The sequence below is a fragment of the Monomorium pharaonis genome, chromosome 8, assembly GCF_013373865.1.
Source record: "Monomorium pharaonis isolate MP-MQ-018 chromosome 8, ASM1337386v2, whole genome shotgun sequence".
Classification (NCBI taxonomy): Eukaryota; Metazoa; Arthropoda; class Insecta; order Hymenoptera; family Formicidae; genus Monomorium; species Monomorium pharaonis.
The window spans coordinates 9,311,310-9,325,925 of record NC_050474.1 but is presented as its reverse complement, the minus strand read 5'-3'; the positions used below and the strand labels follow the sequence as shown (position 1 = coordinate 9,325,925).

The 14,616-nt window shown below is 33.0% G+C and overlaps 1 protein-coding gene and 1 long non-coding RNA gene across 3 annotated transcripts in view; one reads left to right on the top strand and one right to left on the bottom strand.

Moving 5' to 3' along the window:
- The window catches only part of LOC105835097 (alpha-(1,3)-fucosyltransferase 10), a 113,034-nt gene that overhangs the window by 84,900 nt on the left and 13,518 nt on the right, over positions 1-14,616 (top strand). The gene's annotated exons all lie outside the window — the stretch shown is intronic.
- LOC118646972 lies at positions 8,941-14,029 on the bottom strand. Its single transcript, XR_004964314.1, has 2 exons — positions 11,657-14,029; positions 8,941-11,420 (listed from the first exon to the last, which is right to left on the bottom strand). It is a non-coding gene; the product is annotated as an uncharacterized LOC118646972 (long non-coding RNA).

Below are 14,616 nucleotides of genomic sequence, written 5' to 3'. Positions count from 1 at the left end.
CGTCTATCCCGAACAAAGACTGCATCTGGTCCGATCCCGAGTTAAAGCGATTCAATTCGTTGACTCGAAACTTGGACCGACGGACGTACGACTCGAAACGGGTTACAGCGGCTCTATCGGCACGTTGACCTATATTTTTGAGTCATAAAAAGTGCGTTCGACCCGAGGCACATACCCTCTCTTAAACTGTGTGCCTACGGGAATTCTACACGTTTTGTTACGTTCTTCCCTGCCTTACCTGTTCTCTCTGAGATATCCTTCCTACCGAATAAAGAGTTAAATCCTATAAGGCTGGACGTAACACCTATAACACAAGATTGTAATTTTATGAATAGCGTTCGTCCATAGCGGGCACAACAATACAATGTATCTATGTATGCGTGTACGTATGTAAAAAAGAAAAGATTTCTTTTTAAAGCTACAAATTATGTAACATTATATTGCGCGAAAAATTTTCTACACGACAACATTATATTGAACACTTTGCAAAAACTTATGCGTAAACGTTTGCGAAAACTCAGTCTCCTCGTTTTCTTCTTAATAAGGGGGAGGGATGTTGTGAGTGTGATGCACTCACACAAGAAATGTTGCAAGCGAAATAAGGTGTCAAATGACACTTCGCGCGCGGACATCGCCCGGCCTACATACCGGGCGTCGTACCGGGCAATGCACCCGATTGCTTAATAAACAACACCCAAAATCTCCTGATTTTGGGGTGGAATGTGCATAGCTAGCAATTGCTGGCTAAGCAAGAGCATTGACCAAAGGCCAGTACCTTCCCCGGTTATACACCAAAAATCGGTGTATATAAACACCGAGGTACAGACAATGAGCGGGCTTTGCTACACATTATACAACGACGAACGTATGTCGCTCATCCTTTTATATTTGTCACGGATATTAACGAATTAAGTCAGTGTAACTCAGTGTAATCAAGATAGAAAATATATACACATTGTTATACGACAATCGGCTACAATTTCTCAAGAAACCTGACCCGAGGAGTATCGACGGACGATCCCAAATACCTGTGTCCCTCTATCCAATAAGAGCCACAACAGTAAGTTAAATTGTAAAAAAGCGATTTTGTATTAAAGCAAATTATTCGGTTTAGTAGCGCCAAGTTTTTGTAGTAAAATATTTATTTGTAATATTTGTACAAATAAGTATTTGTAAAAGTAGATGTTCTCATTCGTATGAACATCCATTTTCATAATTGGCGCATTTTTTTCATATCATTATTTTTGTAGAGAAAATATATTTTTTGTTCTTTTACAAAAATTTTTGAGAACGTTTTGTATAAAAATACATTTTTGAGGGGGTTTTTTGCACGCGTATACTTGGCGCTTTTTTTACCTTTTTTAAAAAGGTAATTTTTGTGGGGATTTCACTTATTTTGTAGTGACAGGTATTTCATTTCTTTTTGCAATATATAGAAAATATTCTTAAGACAATTTTAAAGTTCGTATCAAACGAAAAGTTAAAATTAAGATTAAATTAAAATTTGACAAATCAAAACAAAGTCATATTAATGATACCTCTATTGAATGCAAATCAGGGTAAACCATCAGATCTGTGGCTGAGATACTTTTCGAAATGTGATAATTATGCCTTTCACTGTATACTTGACTAGTAATATAGAATGTGATAAGAAAATCTTTCATGGATTTTTCTTCAGCCACATAATATAGTACGTGAAAATTGTTGTTCATATAATTCGTCAAATTCATTATCTTCACTACAGAAATAATTATATATATTTTAATTTTTCATTTATTTCTATAAACTTATCCTTTGTGTGTGCGCGTGCGCACACCAAAAATATTGTATAATTTTTATATGTATCTTGAATGTTTTACGTATCATAAAATGTAACATAATTTTTATTGGTAAATTATTTAGACATATAAAATTATTTATGAAAATAAGAAGGCAAAAATCTTTAATGTATAAAAATAAACTAGTAGAATATAATAAGTATTTTTGATATAATTTTTTTTTGTATAATGATAATATATTATAAAGTTTATTAAGAGTTTGCTATTACCTCTTAGTAACATAATTATTAAAAAACAGTTTAACTGATGTAGAATAATATAATAAACGTTGCAGTAATATAATTTATATAATTTATATACTTATTTTATTTATATATCTGCACGAATAAAATAATTTTTCTTTCTTTATACTAGGAGATAAATTAACTGACGTCGTGTCAAAGAATGTAAAACTCTGTGATCATAGTAGTCAGAGTGAGCGTAATAATTGCCAAGGTTATCTAAAGTGGTTTAATTATTTATGAAGATATACTTTATAGTTTCTTCTTTCCGCACAAAAAACTTACTGAAAACGCGTACATTTTCCAAGACGAAGCAATGTGCAATAATTTATTGTAGATCATGGCGAGACTTGCTGCCGCCGTCAACACGTCACTAATCTCGAACTGTCACATCACCGCCGTGAATTTCGGCGCGGATTAACCATTACCTCGACAGACGGATTCGACCGCCAAGACACATAATTTCTTGTTCTGTTCTTTCACGGACACGAACATGCACTTTTTGTCAATTTTCGGTGCCCCTGTCACGTTTATAACCATATATCGTGCGAAAAGCAAAAGTACAAATCCCCGCCATTTGTCCTGGGCGATGACGATAATGACGACGTTTCTTAAAAATTTTTCTCTTGATACGAAACTTTAAACCGCGATATCTTCGCTTGTAAGTCACGGAAAAATAAAATCACTTTTGTCATATAAATCAGATACAAGCTATCCATTAAGCTTATCTAGAAATCAATCGATTCAGCCGTTATTGAGATCCGATAATTTATGGAATCTCGCAAACGGCGTCTCGCGTAAATAGAGGCACGGCAGTGCCTCGCGTGCGTACACTTGGCGCGAGGAACTACCGTGCCTCTTTAACACACGGTTCGTCAAATTCGAAATCAATGTTTTTTCTCAGTAGATTCTGAAGAGGTTTTGCCTTAAGGGCGTAGTCCTTTATAAATTTTCTGAAGTAGTTAGTAAGGCCCAAGAAACGCTGTACTTGCGCGTTTTGTGACGCTTTGCAATTTTTTACGGCTTCGACGTGTTGGGGACTCAACGTGATGCCTTCGGCAGAAATAACGTACCCGAGGAATTCAACTTTTCCTTTCGTAAATGTTAACATTTTTCAAAATTAAGCTCGAATTTATAATTTTGTAATAAAGCCAAGACTTCTCGCAGAGTCTCTAAATTTTGCTCGACAGTTTCTGATGGTATGAGAACATCATCGATGTATACTATAATTTTATCCTTTCGAATAAGCGGATTTAAAATTTGTACTAATCTTTTTTGAAACTCAGCCGATGAGTTACAGAAACCGAAGGGTAAACACTTATATTCGAAGGTAATTATTTACCTATACGGAGCCATCTCCGATTTCAATGTCCTTCACATATGTTATGAGGGACATGATTTTGAGTAACTTTTCCTTATAACTTAATCGTCGGTCATTGTTCGTTAAAGAGTTATTAACAAAAGAAGTTTGAAAAATATTCATGTAAAATAGAACAACACACACACACACACACACACACAGGGGGAGTGCAAGTGAGGGAGCCTTCGACATCCTCCTCCTGCACCATTCCGTTGATAAAGGTGCTTTATACAGAAATACGCAAAAGTATGATACTTTGTTGAGAAATAATTATGTCACACAAACTTTCTACACAAAATTTGGTGTGGAAAGAGAATGTATTCTCAGAAAACGCGTGGGCGGATGAAGGCCTCCGCTCTTCCCCCTGCACCCCCTCCCGTAATTTTTCCTAACTCTAATCCACTAATTTTATGTCGCTATTTGGTTAATGTGAAAACGTTGGAAACGAACAGCGTGGAAAGTCGCAAACCCATGTGATAGAGTACAAGCGTGGACGTCGTTTACGTTCAAGTTTATTAATACTGCAGTAAAAGTGCCGAATGGGTTTGCTTCGTGTAGAAAATCAATAAAAGGGCAAAAACCAAGAAAAATGCTGAGCTCGAATATTCAATTTTTCAATTGTATTTAATTGAACTATGTCGTATACACACTTATATTGTACCACATAGGTTGCGACTTTCCATGCTGTTCGTTTCCAATGTTTTCACATTAACCAAATAGCGACATAAAATTGGTGGGGAAATTAGAGTTAGGAAAAATGAAAATATAAACCCAGTGAACACATTTTATAGCGGCAATATAACATGGAAGTTACATGTAATTTAACATTGTTATTCTTGTGATATGTAGGTGCTATATGACATGGAAATAACCTGTTACGTAATATTTGTTATACGCAAGTGATATAGCTGTTATATATCGTTTTGGCGTTACAGTTATTCAACAAAAATTGTATAATCGTAACATAACACGTTTGTATCAATGTTATTACGGAACGATGCGTCGTAGTTGACTCAGAAATCAGACAACATTACAACATCCTGAATGATAGATCTATTTGATAATAAAAAAAATTATTATAAAGATAATGTTTTCAAAAATAACGGTTTGTCTACAATTACTGCGCACAAAAAATGCACAAAATCGAAATTCATCATGTGCTGAACAAAAACAGAATAATAAATGTATACTATTCAATTTTTCTTAGAATTACGATCTATATAGTTAACCATCTAATTAATCATTTGAACGCTTCAAAGATTAGTGCTAAATAGATCGCAATTTCCATCAAATTATTAAGGTTATGGAAAAAGATAAATTTAACAATGAAATTAATAAGTAAATAAATTAATGCTATTTATTTTTAATATTTTGCAAAATTTAATTGCTTTTATAAAAAATAATATAGTTGCGTCAGTTTATAACATATAAGTATATGTAGACAATAACAAGTATCCATATCGATGAGTCAAATTGGCGTAGCAGGTAGAGTACAAGGTTCGTCATCCTAAGGTCCCGGGTTCAAACCTAGCAGTGACAAGTAAAAATAAAATAAAAAATTACATAATTTAAATTTAATTAATTAATAAAAATTTATTCTAAATGTAGTATGTGCTGTTGATAAAAATAATTTTAAAAAAATGAAATTTTTATTTTATTTTATTTTTCTTTGTAACTGTTGTGTAACGGTTAGATAACATGTAATTATAACATGTTATATTGCTGAGTCGGAAATTGTAACTTACATGTAAGTTACGTGTAATTTCAGAGTAACGTAACCTGTTATATTCGGTTACATTGCTGTTACACTGCTGCTATATTACTGTGTTCACTGAGAATTAATAAATTCAGTATTGTTCTTATATCCATTTTTTGTTTAAATATTATAATCAAAATTTCAACGTCAAAAATTACATATAATTGTGAAAACTTTCCGTGTTAATAACTTTTTAATAATTGCCGAGGGCGGCCTAAAATCTTTACAACATTACTCAGAATGATGACCTTGATAACTTGCGGCCTTCCCCTTTCGCACCCACCCGTGTGTGTGTATTGTTTTATTCTACATAGACATTTTTCAAACTTCTTTTGTTAATAACTCTTTAACGAACAATGACCGACGATTAAGTTATAAAGAAAAGTTACTCAGGGTCATGTCTCTCATAACATATGTGAAGGACATTGAAATCAGAGGTGGCTCCGTATAGGTAAATAATTACCGCGCACGGATATCATTCGCGCGCAATATGGAGAAGTACAAAATAAAGTTTTGTATAATTCCCCGTACCAATAAGTCGTCCGTGATTTTACGGAGTTCGAGCGAACCGTCGCACAGTGGGGTAAAATAGGATCTTTTCGTTCAAAATAACTTTTAACCAAAAGTATACAACCGATTTTAATGACCTTGGTTTTAAATTAAAGCTTATAAAATTTCTCAGCAATCTATCATGGCCGATTTTTGATAAACGTTTTTCTTTTTTTTTATTTACGTGTAAATATGAGAAAACGATAATGTTTGTAATTGCAAGATCGCGGTATACATATAAACTTTGAACAATTACTTGAAATTTTAAACAATTTGCTACAAACCACACAGCACACTTTATCCTGAGGATATCCCAAATTATCCTAGACAGACAAAGGCGATCCCACGGATATCTCAATGAGTAGCTCCCGGGATACAAAAATATCTTAAAATATCGTAAAATATCTTAAGATATCATATGATGTCCCATTAATATATTTAGATATCCCCCAAAAATATCTTAAAATATTATAAAACATTGTAAGATATTCTATAATATCTTACGATATCCTATTACATCCAAATAATATCCCATCATATCTTTTATCTCTACAATTAATAGAGCGTAAATTAAGTGTAAAGGAAAAGTGAATTATAATGTAATAAAAGAGTGACAAAAGCGTTAATTAAATCTCTAAGAAACGTAAATTAAAACAGAACATAAAGAAAGTAGACTTATTGAAATAATGTGGTATATATTAATAATACTAAAAAATTATAAATGACATTAAAAAATTTTTTTGATTTTATACAAACAAAGCAAAAACAAACTTTTTAATAAGTTATTCCACATGCTATTTTGCACGCATATGTAAAATGAATAAAAAACTGAAACTTCATATATATTCATAAAAATATAAGTTAACTATACATATTTCATCCTTCTGATAACATCTATTGTAATGATCTATCACAAATATGTATGCATAGACAAGAAGTGTTCATGGATTATCACGTGGCGTTAGGATGCGTACGGTCTTCGAAGTCAAGCAACGTCGGCGATGATTGACACTTGGATGGGTGACCGTTTTTTCAGATATAGAGATTAAACATGCTTTAACGGGTACGACTGTGGCTTGACTGAAACATGTTGTTATTCTTCCTTTTACAAGATTACCGTAAAAATAATTAGAATTTTTTATTTTTTGTTTAAGTTTTTTTCAATTCTTAGAAACTCTCAAAAATACTTAAAAATATTCAAAAATTTTCTAAATTAATCAAAATTTTTCATTTTTAAAGTTTTTCCGAGAAACGTTGCAATTCTTATAAAAAATCGGAATATTTATCAGAAATCCTGAAAAAAATTTTAAAAATTCTGACAAATTTTTTCGCTAGGGTATATTACGATATCTCAGGAAATCCTTTGGACATCCTCTGGATATTGTTTGAGATATCTACAGGATGTCAAATCGGTGGACATTTGTGCATCCCTTGGATATCCCTTGGATATCGCAGACGGTCCACGGATATCCAACGATATTGCGATATCCCAAAATGACATCCCAGGGACGTCCCTAGGATAAAGTGCTGTGTGGGAATTGATATTTGATTTAAATAAATTTACAAAAAGAAGTTAATCGAATGCATCAATGTGTGCGCAGTACAAATATTATTCCGCGATTAACAAATCCTAGACTTCTTTATCGATAATGCTCTTCTTGGTTTTCCAATTTTTATTTTGTCTGACATCGAAGAAATCAACAATTCGTGTATTATGTCAGCATTAATAACACCTTGATTACACTTCCGGGCATTATATTTACGAAAGCATTTGAAGTCCTTGTTCCTCGCTTCTTGAGCTTCTTACGTTAGTTGACCAATAGGAAGAAGAGCCGATTTAATGATTTTTTGCGCCATGCACCAATATTTTATGCACGGATGAAGGCATATAATACCAAGAATATAGATCTACGTAAATCTTGGCTGTTTCTAATGCACATGCGTCAAATTTACAAGAAGCAATTTTTTTCCGCAAGCTATTGTCTGGAGAATAATACTAAACCTCTTTAGGCAAAATAAAAATAAACCAAGGAGAACATTATCGATAAAGAAGCTCAGGATTTGTTAATCGCACAATAATAGTTGTTTTGCGCACACATTGGTGCATTCAATTAACTTCTTTTTGTAAATTTAAATATTTTAAATCAAATATCAATTTGTAAAAAATTGTTTAAAATTTCGAGTAATTGTTCAAAGTTTGGATTGTTCAAAACCACTAGCTAAAATGTTGTCCCACGGATTACATAATTTCATTTGATTTCATACGATTTCATATGATTACAAATAATTGCATCGGATTACAAATGATTTCATCTGGATTACAAATAATTGCATCGGATTACAAATGATTTCATTTAGATTATAAATGATTTTCTTCATTACATGTGAAATCATTTGGTAAAATAAATGATTTCATCTGATTACATAATGATTGCATATATAATTATGAGGTTTTTAGTGATTACAAATGATTTTATTTGGTTAGAAACATCATGACTGATTACTAATTTGTTTTAAATAAAATAATTATTAAATATCGATTTCTGTAAATTCATTTTAGTTTTATCTGATTAGAAGGTAAAAAACTTATGCAATTTGGGATTGAAAAAAATATACATATATTTACGTACTTCATTTCGGTTAAGATTGGAATGTTCAATTAGATAGGAAAAACGTATTTTCTTGCTATTTTTCCCACTAATCTAATCGTGATCTTAATTAAATTTGTATTTATGTATACTGTTTATTGTTCTAAATTTGCACATAAAGGTTTATTAATGTTTCAACTCACTGTTCTAATAGCATCTACTACAATCTTATTATAGAATGAATAATACGTATTATAGGGGTATGAACTATACATATATGATAGATATCTGGAAATTCACTAAATAAGCAAATTTTTCGGGAAAATAAAAAACAAGTTAAGAAGTCATTAAACAAGTCAAATTCAACGTTTATTAAAAGTACAAATATACGCAACACACACACACACATACACGCGCGCGCGCGCGTAGTATGTATATATGATATATATATATATATATTTCTCTTAGAATGCATATATATTACTTGTAAATCATAAGTTGGGATAAGTTTTTTAAACGAAAGAATCTGAAAAGTAACATAAAGAAAACGTAAACATAACAACAAACAATATTATTGCTTCACAATAAAAAATAAAATTCAACAATATAAAATGTTATTCACTAAGAATTTTTTCCTTTAGAAAACTTAATTAGAAAACTTAACTTATCGTACCTTGTAACGATGCACTCACCCTAGGGCCATTATTCCTCGGCGAAGGGAGCCGCCGATCACTATAAGATCTAAGAGCGGAAAGGCGCGAGTCACCAGCTCCCAATTTTAAACAATTCCAACGGCCACGCCGAAGGCCACAGTAAGAGAGCGCTCGACGACTTGCCGCATCGCCGCACACGCGCTTCGACGTCCCCGAGAGCGGGGGAACCGTGGCGGACGGAAACACCCGAACTCTGGGCAAACAACTCCGAAGTAGCGCCTCCACGGTATAAAAGCCGGTGGAAACGACGACTTCTGTCATCCACTCGACAAACAAATCTCTCGTCCCGAGCTTCCGATAGAAGATTTCAACCTAGGTGAACCAGCGAGAAAACGGTGTAAAGCGTCTTCGCCCAAGCGTCCTCGACCAAGCGTTCTTGGCAGCCATCACCGCTATCCTAGCCCATTACTCTCTCCTGCCATCCGTTACCTGGCAACCGTGAGGTAAAGCATTTTCTCCCCCACCGAGCGTTCTTGACAGCCAGTATACGGACCAGGCAAATTTTTCCTACGCCCCGTTGACCGCCCAGGGAAACAAGTGACTTGCTCCCCGCCAAGCGTCTCGGCCCGTTAACGTGACGATTCTGTCATCCCTATTCCGCCTCTCACCAGGCCCTCGCAAATTTGCTACACGTCACGGCTCGGCGTACCCCACCGCGACCGACACAGAAATTCGGATCCGCGCCTATCCTCGACGCTTCGCGGGAAAACCTCTCCCGATAACTAGCGCCGCGCAAATCCACACGAAGTACAATTCCCGCGTACGGACTTTTACCGTGAAGGTAAGAAAAACTTAAAATCACATCCAAAAGTATTACATTGTTTTCGGTCTGTCGAAACAGGTATCACTCACCGACAGTTGTCATTACAAATCCTACAAGATGGTGTTAGATTTGATCTTAAAGTAGATTTTGATTTAGAGGAAAATTCTTTTTCCATTACACGCTGTAAACGATCACGATTGAGGTGACCATAATTTTTATTAAGAAGCCAATGGATAAACAATTTTCTAACAATTATTTCTTTACCATGCGCATCTGCCATAATAGTAAATGGACTTGTTTTACTTAGTGCAAGAGTTGTTTCACCATAATTTTTCATATTAAGATAATCGTTAGACACGTATGATAAAGTGGATACATCTTCAAGGATATCTTCTGTTGGAACATCGTCATCTTGTTCCATATTTTTAGAAATAAAAGCTTGAATAAAAGCTGATGCAACCGTATTATTTTCTCCAATGCCGTCTATACAGTCATACAAAATATCATTCTTATCTCGATTTTCATCATTTTTGGATTCATCAACTAAAGGTAAATTGCAATTTAGTTCTCCCAGCTCTAGATCAAACTTGTGAGCATTAGTGATTGCTTTATTCCTAGCTTGTTCGATAGTTGTTCAAACTAATTTATCAACTAATGACGATGTAAATATCGTCATTAATTGGTAAATTAGTTTGAACTTGTATTGTTTTCACTTTATGTTCTATTCTCGGGAAATTAATGTTTTTATTTAATTCGCTGGGTAAGATATCACTTTGTAATTGTATTCTCTTAATTCTATGTATGACATCAAGTAAACTACAATTTACAATAGTAGAGTACGTAGTGGATATAGATCTAATATGACGAAAAAATGCCTCAGGATTGACTACTAAACAATGGCGGCATGAACAGATATGGCATATTGCAAACTCTTAACTTTTGTATTATATTTATCATACTATGTGCATTGATTTCAATACAGACATAACAATTTAAACTTAAAAAGTTATCTTTTAAAGTATACTTTTGATTACCTTTTACAGAGTTGCGCCATATTCGTATTATAAACACACAATACCATAATTTAAAAAGTCTTTCTAAAGGTGTTAAATAAAGATCAGTATATGACAGTATTATATAATTTAATATTTTTTAATATAGCACGGTACCTTCAGAATCAGGAATATAATTAAGTAATAATTTCCGAACATTTTCTTGTGATATTTTGTTAGCAGATTCAAAATTCATTTTTAGTCTTTAGGTTCAATATCAGACAAAGATAACAAATGTTTGTCCTTGGACATAATATTTATCAGTTATTTTTAAATGACTTACTGAAATAACTTTGTTTCCAAATGGTAACAAAATAGAGGGTTTCAATAACATGTTTTTAATTTTGTAGCTATGTATATGGTATCTTGTACAAAACCAGTCGGTATATATAACATTGAACCACGGCCAATTTGATGTCAAATCCGAGTTTGAGGTATTGCACACCTGTGAAACTCCCAAATGTATTTCCGTGTGCATTGCTTTTAATAAACGAGAATCTCCATCTGACGAAAATCTGAGTACAGTTATTCCAGATTTAGCTAGTTCTTTAAGAATGAATTTCCAGCGTGTGACGATGTTCTGTGAAGTAAATTTATTATTAGTACCAAATAATGACAAACAAAATGGAGCAGAATGTTCTGCGATGGGTTGTGCCATAATGACATAAACTAATAAGGCAGTTTTTCTTTGAAGTGATGTTCAATTTGTTTGGCTGATCTGGCCAAAAAAAAAATATGATATAGGCTTTCCATGCTTATTCAATGGTAAAACTGTTCCTATTAACTGATTTGTTGAGGGATTATATTGAATTTTACCAGTTATTCTTGTAGCATCCTTCGAGATCCGTATAACAGGAGACAAGTTTCTTTCACGTAAGTAAGATTTCAATTAATCACAACGTAATTCTCCCTCAACAATTTTTTGCCCATTCTCTTACAAGTATCTGCTTATAGACGTAGGAGAAGGTAATTGAAAATTTTTATACAGTGTTTCGTATAGTAATCTTCCTCCAAGCATAAATATATATGTCAAAAATAACTTGAGAGTCTCACTGTACCTAAAACCAGGATTTGACGCGTTTATATTCTTTTCAGCAGAATTAATTAATAATTGTAATAAAAGTGTTTTTCTCGCCATAATTTTTTCCAGCATTTTTTTCCGAGTTTTCTTCTCTAATTAATAAAGCATTCTGGCTCGCGTGGCGTGCCAACGTCTTTATCCTTTCAAACGGCTGCCAGATCACATTTGTCCTATTAAAAGACTGCCAGACTTGTTTTCAATATTTTATAATATAAATTATTTATACAAAAAGTTTTAAGAATAATAATTTAAGTCAAAATATATAATTTTTTTGATATGTTTGTTTAAGTGCCAGACCCACTTTAAACCGCAGACTTTGTAAACTGCCAGACCGACTTTCTTAGGTTTTTTATTCTATACATTATTAGTAAAAAAAATTTCAGCAATACTGATATTAGTCAATAATACTTTCATTTTTTACATCTTTCATTCATTCCTGTTAAGCTCTGAACCGCGCGTACCCTGCCAGACCTATACTTTCGCTATTTATAATATTCAAATAGTAGTAAGACTTAAAATAAAAGATGATGAAATTGGCCGAAAATTTCTGTCGCAAGCCTTCGGATTAATAGGATTGACTTAGCAATTACAACTTTTAATCAGCATGCCTTCAGCTATCTTTTGCCAAAGTATGAGCCAATTTATATGAAATCAATTTTTCCCTACGAAAAGTGCTTCATAACGATAGATTTTTATTTTTTAATCGCTATATTGAATCCGCCATTTTTAATTATAAATTTTTAAATCTCATTCGTATTGAGGGATTTGAAAACTCTCTAGTAAGTCTTTCAAATATGATCACTTTTAACTTTTTTTCCTTCTCATAAAAAATTGCGCGTGCCCAAAGCGGTTAAGAAATTTCTACTTTTACTATAAAATCACTATTTGTACATTACATATGCAAATTAATATCATTACAAAATATCAATTCAATATTGATGATATGACATGTAATGACATATGACATCAAAATAAATTCATATACAGGGAGAAATGCGAACATTGTCCATTCATTAATAGGAAGATAGACGGGATCAAGATGAATGTAAAAATCTACTATAGTTTTTGGATATTTCCATTGATAACCGAGAGATTAATTTTTTTAATTGTAGGAATGAGAGCATGCCAAGCCGTTCGAGCTATAGCACGACTCACTGTGTCAACATTTTTAATTATTTTTACGTCAAAAATATCTATGGATCTAGTAATTACATAAAAAATGTTTATTATACGGTACAAATGTGAATATAATTATGAATTTATTTTGACACGTCATAATATGTCGCTATTGAATTGATATTGTTATGTCTCTAGCGTTACCATACCGCACAGTGTGGCTTTTTGAACAAAAATCGCTCCACAGTTCAATTTTTAAATCTAATCCGACGTATTTTTTTTTTTTTTTTTATGCATGTTAGATAATCCACTATAACGAGGCATTGCGGCAAAATTCATATACATGTACCTAATCTCAAAAATTAACCGAAAATACCTTACACGCTAAGATTACTTTTAATTCGCAAAACCTAGATAAATAAAACCGTTAACCCATAATCATAATACCAAAGCCTATAAATTTACAAAGGGTGCTTTCCAGCTATGAAACATTGTGCCGTCACTGTATAACACAGTGTTACACAATGTCGAGTTGTAGCTGGAACGTTGTTCAACTTTATTTTACCGCCAGAGAGCAGAGCAGTAATTACCAAAAGATTTGTGGTATAAATTAAAATTTTTTTTTATGAATTGAGCATTTTCTAATAAGTCTTATTAAATAAAAGATACAGTGCTTCACAATGAATTATTTTATTTGTTTAACATTTGATAAATAATAGAAGCTGAAATAATATGTGCACTGCAGTGTTTGCAAGTAAATCCTTCCACTGCTGTAATTGGAAAATTATATAATCATTAATTATTAAATTTATGTAAATTTATAATTGTAATAAAATGTAATATTTAATATTAATAGTTAACGTGGTTAATGTACAAGATAGTAATAACACAGGCACACACAAAAAAAAGTGGTTGGTCCGGCGGACTAGACTAGTCAATCCTTATGTATTTCGACCCGCTGAATCCGAATCTAAAGTCAGAATTGCAAAGTTAGCTCGCATTTTCTAACTTCAAAAAAAAATTTTTTTTTAATGTTGGTCCGGCGGACCAGACTAGTCTATTCTTATGTATTTCGACCCGCTGAATCCGAATCCAATGTCAGAATTGCAAAGTTAGCTCGCATTTCCTAACCTCAAAAAAAAATTTTTTTTTAAATGTTGGTCCGGCGAACCAGACTAGTCTATCCTTATGTATTTTGACCCGCTGAATCCAAATCCAAGGTCAGAATTGCTGAAATGACTCATTTTTTCCTAACCTCAAAAAAAAATTTTTTTTTAACGTTAGTCCGGCGGACCAGACTAATCTATTTTTATGTATTTTGACCCGCTGAATCCAAATTCAAGGTCAGAATTGCTAAATTGGCTCATTTTTTCCTAACCTCAAAAAAACATCTTATAAAAGCAGTTTAGGTCACAAATGTATAATCCGGAGCGTGCAGGCTTGCGTAACCACATTATCCGGGGAAAATTCCATACGTATGACAAGTTTGAGCTTCTGTGAATAAACCCAGATAGCCAAGCGAGATTAAGCATATCGGGCAAATTAATGCACTGCATGTATATTGTGAACTTGCCTACAA